Here is a 9560-nt window from a genome sequence, read left to right on the forward strand (position 1 = left end):
AATCGGGCACCTTCCAGGTCAAGAAAATTGGGCACGACCTTTGCTAATTTTCTTGACCTAGGAGTGCCCCATTCTCAACCGAAACGGAAATTAATCAACATTTCAGGAGAAAGGGGTAACTATTTGTCCCTACACAATTTGACACTCGGACAGTAGCAACCATTTTTAGTAGGAGCCTCCATTTTCAGTTCAGTATAGTTTGACACTCGGACAGTAGCAACCATTTTCAGTTCAGTTCAATTTGATTAGAGAGCAATCAACTGAAGGAGCCTCAGTTCAGTTCAGTTTGACACTCGGACAGTAGCAAAACTCAGGGGAAATGGTTCAGCATAATGCTCTCTAATCACACAACAGCGATGACATCAAGCCACGGGTGTTTACAAGACTAGAAAACAAGCGCGACGGAAACTGATGCTTACCGTCTCTTCAAGCTAGCGCTTCGAGATATCCCCTGCAAAGAAACCAAGATAATTTGGTGTCACATTTGCCTGCACAGCACCAACACAAACTGATATAGAGTATGCCCTATTGTACACGAGTGAAAAATATTTCTCTGTAACTGAGATCTAGGCGGTTCTGAATCTAAGCTACTTTGTGTCTCCGCAGAGATTGCTTTCCATGGGACACAGTAGGTGTTGTTACTTGATAAACAACTGCATCTGGCTAACTGAAATATGGCATGCTCTGAACCTAAGCTACTCTGATTCTTGGCGCACGGCAGGGCGCACCTGGATACGACGAGAGCGCCGCGCACGGCAGGGTGCTAGCGGGCGCGGCCAGGCCGCGGCCAGGGGCGAGGCAGGGTCATGGGCGACACGCGCAAGGTATAGGGCCGATCGTGGCCAGGGGAAGCCAGAGCGTGAATGGCCGCGACCCGTACGGGAGCTCGACAGATCCGGTGTTTGCGGGCACGACAATGCGCATGGGCTAGCGCATTTGGGTCCTACGGCTGCGCTGAGCACGCCTATGAGCTCTGTTGACATCGACGGCGATGAGCACATCTACAGCGGCGAGTTCAGCCCCGACGAGCATGATGGCTACGGGTGCGGCAAGTCAAGAAGGAAGAGGGGAGAGGAGGCGGAGCTCACCTGGGAGGCGCAAGGAGGCCCTGTTAGAGCTTAGTAGCAGCAGAGGTGGCCAGAGTTGAGGAAGACGGCGACGACCCGAGGAAGAAGACGAGGTGGATCCGGTGCTGTGCGGCTCCTTGGCTCGCACGCGTCAACGTAGAGGTAGCAATGGATGCGGGTGGAGTGGTTGGACCAGTCGGAGGAGCACGGGGGAAGGTGGTCGCCTCGGTTGTGGGCGACGAACGGCGACGGAGGCGATCGGGTGCGTGGATCTGGCGGAGGGAGGGAGAGAGGCCAGAGGGAGAGGGGAGCAACTAGGAGTGGATGGGGTTATTTTAGTGGGGGGAGGGTTAGCAATGGCACACCTTTTATTGGTGCACCATAAAAATTGGTATATCAATGGTGCACCATTTAGGGGTGTGCCGTAAACACCGTGATAGCAATGGCACACCTTCTCCTGGTGCGCCATTACTAACTTTTTATTTTTTTTGGATTTTTAGTTGCATGTAATAATTTAGATAAAAGAAAAGGAAAATTCAAATGGAGTGATAAAACCATTGTGCAAAGATTTAGAATTAGATGACATGGTTGAAATCAAGTGATACATGTAATAATTCAGTTGCATGTAATAATTGACCTTGCCACTGACACACACACACGCGGCCGACACGTCGTGATTCGATCTTAGCTATCTTTTCACAATCTTCTTTCCCTTCTTTCTCGCGGTTGAATAATTTAGCCCCGGAACCCCTTGAGTTCTTCTCTTGAACTGACGTCCTTTAGGTAGGGTGGTCCTGCTTCTTCTTGGGGTATATGGTACTTCATCGTCGTCATCATCTTCCATCTTCGGGTCGCCGTACTTGTTCATTGGCGACTCCACCCATTCCGATGATGTTCCTTTTACCTCTCCTCACGACAACATGACTGGGCTTTCATGGGTCGGTAATGAAGAAGCATTGGTCCACTTGGGAAGCCAGTACCCATGGCTCATTTTTCGCGGTGACGTTTGCGCCCGTGGTCTTGGATTTAGCTTTGGGTATAACCATGGTGGTGAAATACCGGTCTTCTTTTAGTAAGCTCTTGGCCCATCTGACACGGAACATCGGGACCTTCTCTGCAGCGTAGCTCAGCTCCCAGATCTTCTCGATCCTTCCATAGTATCTGTCCTTGTCGTTACCGGTAGGATTCCATCCTTACCCCAGAGTTCTGATAATCTCTCTTCATGTCCTTTTCCTCGGTGTAGAATGTGTAGCCATTGATATCATACGCCTCATAGGTCATCAGGTTGTGCTCGGTGCCTTCTGACAAGGCGAATATGAGTTTTTCTTCTGCAGAAGAATCCTCATGTAAAGGGTACGACAAAAGCTTCTCCTTGAACCAATGCCTGAAACATGAGTTGTGCTCTTTGATTATATGTCCGCCCATCCTCCGTTGGCCTTAGTCATTGTACATCTTCTCAATAAAGGTTTTGTGCTCTAACACCCAAGGATCGACCACGTCTATGTGTTGTAGCACGACTAGGTTTGCTCTTTAAAAGTCGGCGAGTCAATCCTTGAAGTCGACATGCATTTCGCGACCACCCTCGCGGTGACCCCATCCAGCAAGCCTACCGAGGTGCCTGTTAACAGGCAGACCAACGGGGTTCTCGATGCCTAGATAATTCGTGCAGAAGGAGATGGACTCTTCGGTCAGAATGCCCTTGGCTATGCTTCCATCTGGAGGTGCCATGTTGTGAACGTATCCTTTGATGACACCATTCATCCTTTCGAACGGTATCATGTTGTGCAGGAATGTCGGCACGAGTTGGATGATATCCTCCATGATATGGACCAGCAGATGCACCATAACATCGAAGAATGCAGGCGGGAAGTACATCTCAAGCTCGCATAGTATCACCACGATCTCTTCCTGTAGCCTTCTAAGTTGCCTCACGCCAACCGACTTCCGGGAGATGACATCGAAAAAGTTGCATAGGCAAAATAGCATTTCACAGACGTGCGCATCCATGATCCCAGGGATTGCAACTCAAAGTATCTGCGTCATCAGCACATGATAGTCGTGAGACTTCATCCCGCTGACGATCTGCTTCGTTGAGTCTAGGTATCTGCTTATCTTCCCCACGTAACCGTAAGGAAGTTTTACTCCTACGAGGCAGGTGAAAAACTGCCCGATCTCCTTCTGACTTAGTGTGAAGCACGCGGGAGGGCACTCATATTCGATCTTCTTGGCCTTTTTGCCTTTGCGGCGACTTTCCGTGTCCTTCGCCTCATCATCATCATCATCATCATCATTAGGGCATTTTGTGTGAAGCTCCTCCCTGATGCCCATTGATTGCAAGTCTGCCCTTGCTTTTGTCCCACCTTCGGTCCTCTTTGGCATGTTGAGCAGGGTACCAAGCAGACTCTCGCACACGTTCTTCGTGATATGCATGACATCAAGGCTGCGAGGCACACGTACGATCTTCCAGTACATCAAGTCCTAGAAAACAGACCTCGTTTTCCATACCTTCAGCACCGGCTCTGGCGCCTTTCGCTTCTTTCCCGGCGGTGGGCACTCTTTCCAATTTTTCAACAGCTCGTCTATTTCCTCGCCGCTCCTCGTACGTGGGGGTCTTCGGGGTTCGGTTTCACCATCGAACAAATCCTTGTGTTTTCTCCATGCGTCATCGTCCCGAAGCCACCTTCGATGTCCCACGAACACAGTTTTCGAAGACCCAGGATCTCTATCTAGCTGGCGGTACATTCTGTCATCCATGCACCTGACGCATGCACAAAATCCATGGACCACCTTCCCCGCGACATATCCATATCCGAGATAGTCGTGCACCGTCGTGAGGAGTGTGGCTCTCATAGGGAAATATTGTTTCGCTGCGGCGTCCCACGTATTGGCTGGCGTTTTCCATAGCGTGTCTAGCTCCTCTTTCAGCAGCCCTAGATAAAGATTGATGTCGTTCCCTGGTTGTTTCGGCCCTTCAATTAGCATATTCATGTGAATGTACTTCCTCTTCATGCACATCCAGGGGGAAGGTTGTACATCCACACAAACACAGGCCAGGTGCTATGTGTGCTTCTCTGGCTGCCAAATGGTTGACTCCGTTGGTGCTCGCGCCCAGCATGATGTTCCTTGGATTGTCCCCAAATTCTGGGTGTTCGAAGTTCAACGCTTGCCACTGGGTCGCATCCTTAGGGTGACTCAGCATCTTGTCTTTTTATTTATCTCCGGATCATTTCTGTCATCTTCTCGCTTCTTCTCCTCCCTATCCGCGTGCCAACGCAGGAGCTTTGCTAGCTTAGGGTCTGCGAAATACCGCTACAGACAAGGAGTGATCGGAAAGTACCACACCACTTTTTGAGGAGATTTCTTCCTCTTCTTGTATCGAGTGACGCCGCACACCGGACATATGGTAGACTCCGCATGCTCGTCCCGATAAATGATGCAATCGTTCATGCACACATGGTATTTCACGTGCATTAAATCCAGAGGACACATGATTTTCTTCGCCTCCTCGAAACTGGTCGGGCACTTGTTCCCCTTAGGAAGACGTTCGTGTCAGAATGACATGTTCTCGTCGAAGCATGCGTCGGTCATTTTGTGTTTTACCTTCATCTCCAGAGCCATGAGCGTTACTTTCAGGCGGGTATCCTCGGGCCTGCATCCTTCATACAATGGAGTAACCTTGTCTATCTCCAGTTGATCCATCTTGGCTTTCTCTTGGGCGACAGCTCTTGCGTTACCCGTTTGCTTGAGAAGCAGCTCTTGAATATGAGGATCCTGCACCCAGCCCATTGATGGTCCATCGTCGTCCGCTCCGGCATCTTCCTCTTCATGATCATGCCCTTCATCTTGATCTTGCTCATCATCATGTCTGGCATCTTCTACATGATGACTTGTCCTGCATCTACTTCGTGATCATGTCCTGGAGATTCTTCGTCTTCTCGCCCGCCCTCGCTGCTATTGTCTTGCTGCCCTTCCTTATTTCTTTCCCGGACCCCATGGACGACTTCATAATCATCTTCATCACCTTGCCACCGATAGCCATCCATGAAACCACGCACAAGCAGGTGGTTTCGCACCTATCTGGAATCCGGGTCCATAAGGCTCTTCAGCTTGCATCTCCGACACAGACATCTTATCTCCTCTCGTTCTTTTGAAGCATCTCAGCCTTCGCGGAGCTCAAAAACCTATTCGTGATGCCTTCGGTCATCGTGCGGACCATGGTCGCCTGCAGGGTAGAGCAAAACGATATTTTAGAACCAAAAAAAATTTGGCATGACTTTGGCTAAAAATAGGACCAAAAAGAATGCATAGTGCCAAATTCTCGTCGAAACGGAAGTGAATCAACATTCTGGAAAAATATTGGCAACTATCACATTTCAAATACCGGTACCTGCAAAAACAAACATAGGCAACACCACAAACATACATAGATCTAGGCCATAAAAAGTGTGTACGTTGGAGGGAGAAAAAAGTAGATCTAGAACATAAAGAAAGCTTTTCCCTTACTTACCTATCAAAAAAGGGAAATTTAACCACTTAATTTGGGTGAATCTATGGTGCAAATGAGGTGAGGAGGAGGAGGCAGCCGAGACCAAGCTTGGTAGAGGTGGAGAGAATGAAGTGGGGAAAGTGAGTGTGGTAGGTGGCTATCAAAAATATCTTGCTACTCTGAGGTTACCAATGGCGCACCTCCTAGGAATGCGCCATTGGTAACCGGGGTTACTAATGGCGCACTTGGTGTGTGGTGCGCCATTACTAGTTTTGGAAAAAAATTGAAAAAAATTTGTTAGTAGTGGTGCACCGTGGGTGTGGTGCGCCATTACTAGTTAAAACTAGCAATGGCGCACATTCCCCGGGTGCGCCACTACTAAGTCTGGGAAGGGTGTGGGGCCCGGACAAAACTAGTAATGGCGCACCACACACCAGGTGCGCCATTAGTAATATGGCCACTAATGGCATACCTATATCTGGTGCGCCACTACTATATAGCAGTGGTGCACCACATACATGGTGCGCCATTATTGTCCATATTAGCTATAGCCGTTTTTCTAGTAGTGGCACACCCACTTAGTTTCTTTTGATGAGCTTTCATACACTTATAGCTCTAGTGCATCTGTTGGCAATCCCTACTCACTCACATTAATATCTATTAATGGGAATCTCCATAGCCCGTTGATACGCCTAGTTGATGTGAGACTATCTTTTTTTCCGTCTTCTCCACAACCACCATCCTATTCCACATATAGTGCTATGTCCATGGCTCACACTCATGTATTGCGTGAAGATTGAAAAAGTTTTAGAATACTAAAGTATGAAACAATTGCTTGGCTAAAACCGGGGTTGTGCATGATTTAAATATTTTGTGTGATGAAGATAGAGCATAGCCAGACTATATGATTTTGTAGGGATAACTTTCTTTGACCATGTTATTTTGAGAAGACATGATTACTTTGTTAGTATGATTGAAGTATTATTACTCTTATGTCAATATTAAACTTTTATCTTGAATCATTTGGACCTGAACATTCATGCCACAATAAAGAAAATTACATTGAGAAATATGCTAGGTAGCATTCCACATCAAAAATTCTGTTTTTATCATTTACCTACTCGAGGACGAGCAGGAGTTAAGCTTGGGGATGCTTGATACGTCTCCAACGTATCTATAATTTTTGATTGTTCCATGCTATTATATTACCTATTTTGGATGTTTATGGGCTTTACTAAACACTTTTATATCATTTTTGGGACTAACCTATTAACCGGAGGCCCAGCCCAAATTACTGTTTTTTCTTGCCTATTTCAGTGTTTCGCAGAAAAGGAATATCAAACGGAGTCCAAATGGAATGAAACCTCCGGGAGAATTATTTTTGGAAGAAACGCAATCCAGGAGACTTGGAGTGGACGTCAAGAAGCAAACAAGGAAGCCACAAGGCAGGGAGGCGCGCCCTAGGGGGGTGGGCATGCCCCCACCCTCGTGGGTCCCTCTTGGCTCCCCTGACAGACTTCTTTCACCTATATATACTTAAATACCCTGAAAACATCCAGGAGCACCACGAAACCCTATTTCCATCGCCGCAACCTTCTGTACCCGTGAGATCCCATCTTGGAGCCTTTTCCGGTGCTCCGCCGGAGGGGGAATCGATCACGGAGGGCTTCTACATCAACGCCAAAGCCTCTCCGATGAAGTGTGAGTAGTTTACCACAGGCCTTCGGGTCCATAGTTATTAGCTAGATGGCTTCTTCTCTCTCTTTGAATCTCAATACAATGTTCTCCTCGATCTTGTTGGAGATCTATTTGATGTAACTCTTTTTGCGGTGTTTTTGTTGATATCCAATGAATTGTGGGTTTATAATCAAGTTTATCTATGAGAAATATTTGAATCTCCTCTGAATTCTTTTATGTATGATTGGTTATCTTTGCAAGTCTCTTCGAATTATCAGTTTGGTTTGGCCTACTAGATTGATCTTTCTTGCAATGGGAGAAGTGCTTAGCTTTGGGTTCAATCTTGCGGTGTCCTTTCCCAGTGACAGCAGGGGCAGCATGGCACGTATTGTATTGTTGCCATCGAGGATAAAAAGATGGGGTTTATATCATATTGCTTGAGTTTATCCTTCTACATCATGTCATCTTGCCTAATGGGTTACTCTGTTCTTATGAACTTAATACTCTAGATGCATGCCAGATAGCGGTCGATGTGTGGAGTAATAGTACTACATGCAAAATTGTTTCGATCTACTTGTCGTGGACGTGATGCCTATATACATGATCATGCCTAGATATTCTCATAATTATGCACTTTTCTATCAATTGCCCGAAAATAATTTGTTCACCCACCGTAATACTTATGCTATCTTGAGAGAAGCCACTAGTGAAACCTATGGCCCCCGGGTCTATTTTCCATCATATAAGTTTCCGATCTACTTTATTTTGCAATCTTTACTTTCCAATCTATATCATAAAAATACCAAAAATATTTATCTTAGCTTATTATCTCTATCAGATCTCACTTTCACAAGTGGCCGTGAAGGGATTGACAACCCATTTATCGCGTTGGTTGCGAGGTTCTTTTTTGTTTGTGTAGGTACGAGGGACTTGCGTGTAGCCTCCTACTAGATTGATACCTTGGTTCTCAAAAACTAAGGGAAATACTTATGCTACTTTGCTGCATCACCCTTTTCTCTTCAAGGGAAAACCAACGCAGTTCTCAAGAGGTAGCACCTCCCACAATGCAAAATGCATTTTTGAAGCTTAGGGAAACGAAGACAGCACGACTGCTAGGAGGTAGGATAACCTAGATAGTTCACTTACTATTCACCACCTTAAAGAAGAGAAAAGGAATCTCGATGCCAATTATGACAAACTAGTTGAAGATGTTCATCAACTTCTCAATGCCCAGGAGGACAGGGTGTTGGATTTCAGCTATGTGCGGGCTAAGGAGAAGAGAGCTGAGGTTACCAGTGCATCCGTTGTGGCTGGCGTGAAGACTAAGATGGAGAAGAAAGAGGCAGAGAACTTGAAGCTGCAAGAGAAGTATGCAGTGCTGATGAACCTAGTAAAATCTCAAGGCAGTGTCATTAGGAACCTGAAGATGAATCATTTGAAAGAGAAGGAAAAGCTTAATGAATGCAACAAAAATTTTAAGGTTCAGGTTGATGAACTCACCAAGTCTGTGAAAAAAGTCACTGAAGAGAATGTGCAGCTGAACCTTCACATGTCTGATCTCAAGAAGGGACATGAGAATCTCATAAAACGCGGGGATGAGCTCAAGCTCCAGGTTGCTGTTCAGTTGAAGGCACTAGAGAATAACAAAGAGAAGTTGAAGTTGATCCATGACATCTTCAAGGAATGAGGTAGCTGAAGATGAAGATGAACTAGGTAGATGAAGCAGAGTATACCTATCATGATATATGTTGCTTTGGTAGAAGGCTTTGCTAATCTTCACGAAGAATGGTGGTTTAATGAAGTGTAATGTATGGATGTAGTAGTTGTGAACTATGTTGAACTCCACTATGCTATGGTCATTAGCTAATGTTGTAAGAATCTATTAATTATGGCTATAAGAATCTATGGTTATGCTCAAGTATGCTTTGTTAGATGGCTCAAGTTATTTATCTTCATCTATGTTGCTTTGATGGCTGTTAGATGGCTCAAGTTATACCTATGATGATACATGTTGCTTTGATGGCTGTTAGATGGCTCAAGTTATACCTATGATGATGGTTAATGGTTGAATTTATATATATATATATATTGATAGATGTTGCTTTGATGGTTAGGGTTCCGTCGATGCCGAGCCACCCTAAAGCAGACAAGTTGGGTGGTTAGGGTTCCCTCAACGTCGAGCCACCCTAAAGCAGACAACTTGGGTGGTTAGGGTTCCCTCGATGCCGAGCAACCATAAAGCAGACAACTTGGGCGATTAGGGTTCCATCAACGCCAAGCGACCCTAAAGCAGCCAAGTAGGGTGGTTAGGGTTCCATCGATGCTGAGCC

Source organism: Triticum dicoccoides, chromosome 3B (genome assembly GCF_002162155.2).
Source record: "Triticum dicoccoides isolate Atlit2015 ecotype Zavitan chromosome 3B, WEW_v2.0, whole genome shotgun sequence".
Taxonomy (NCBI): Eukaryota; Viridiplantae; Streptophyta; class Magnoliopsida; order Poales; family Poaceae; genus Triticum; species Triticum dicoccoides.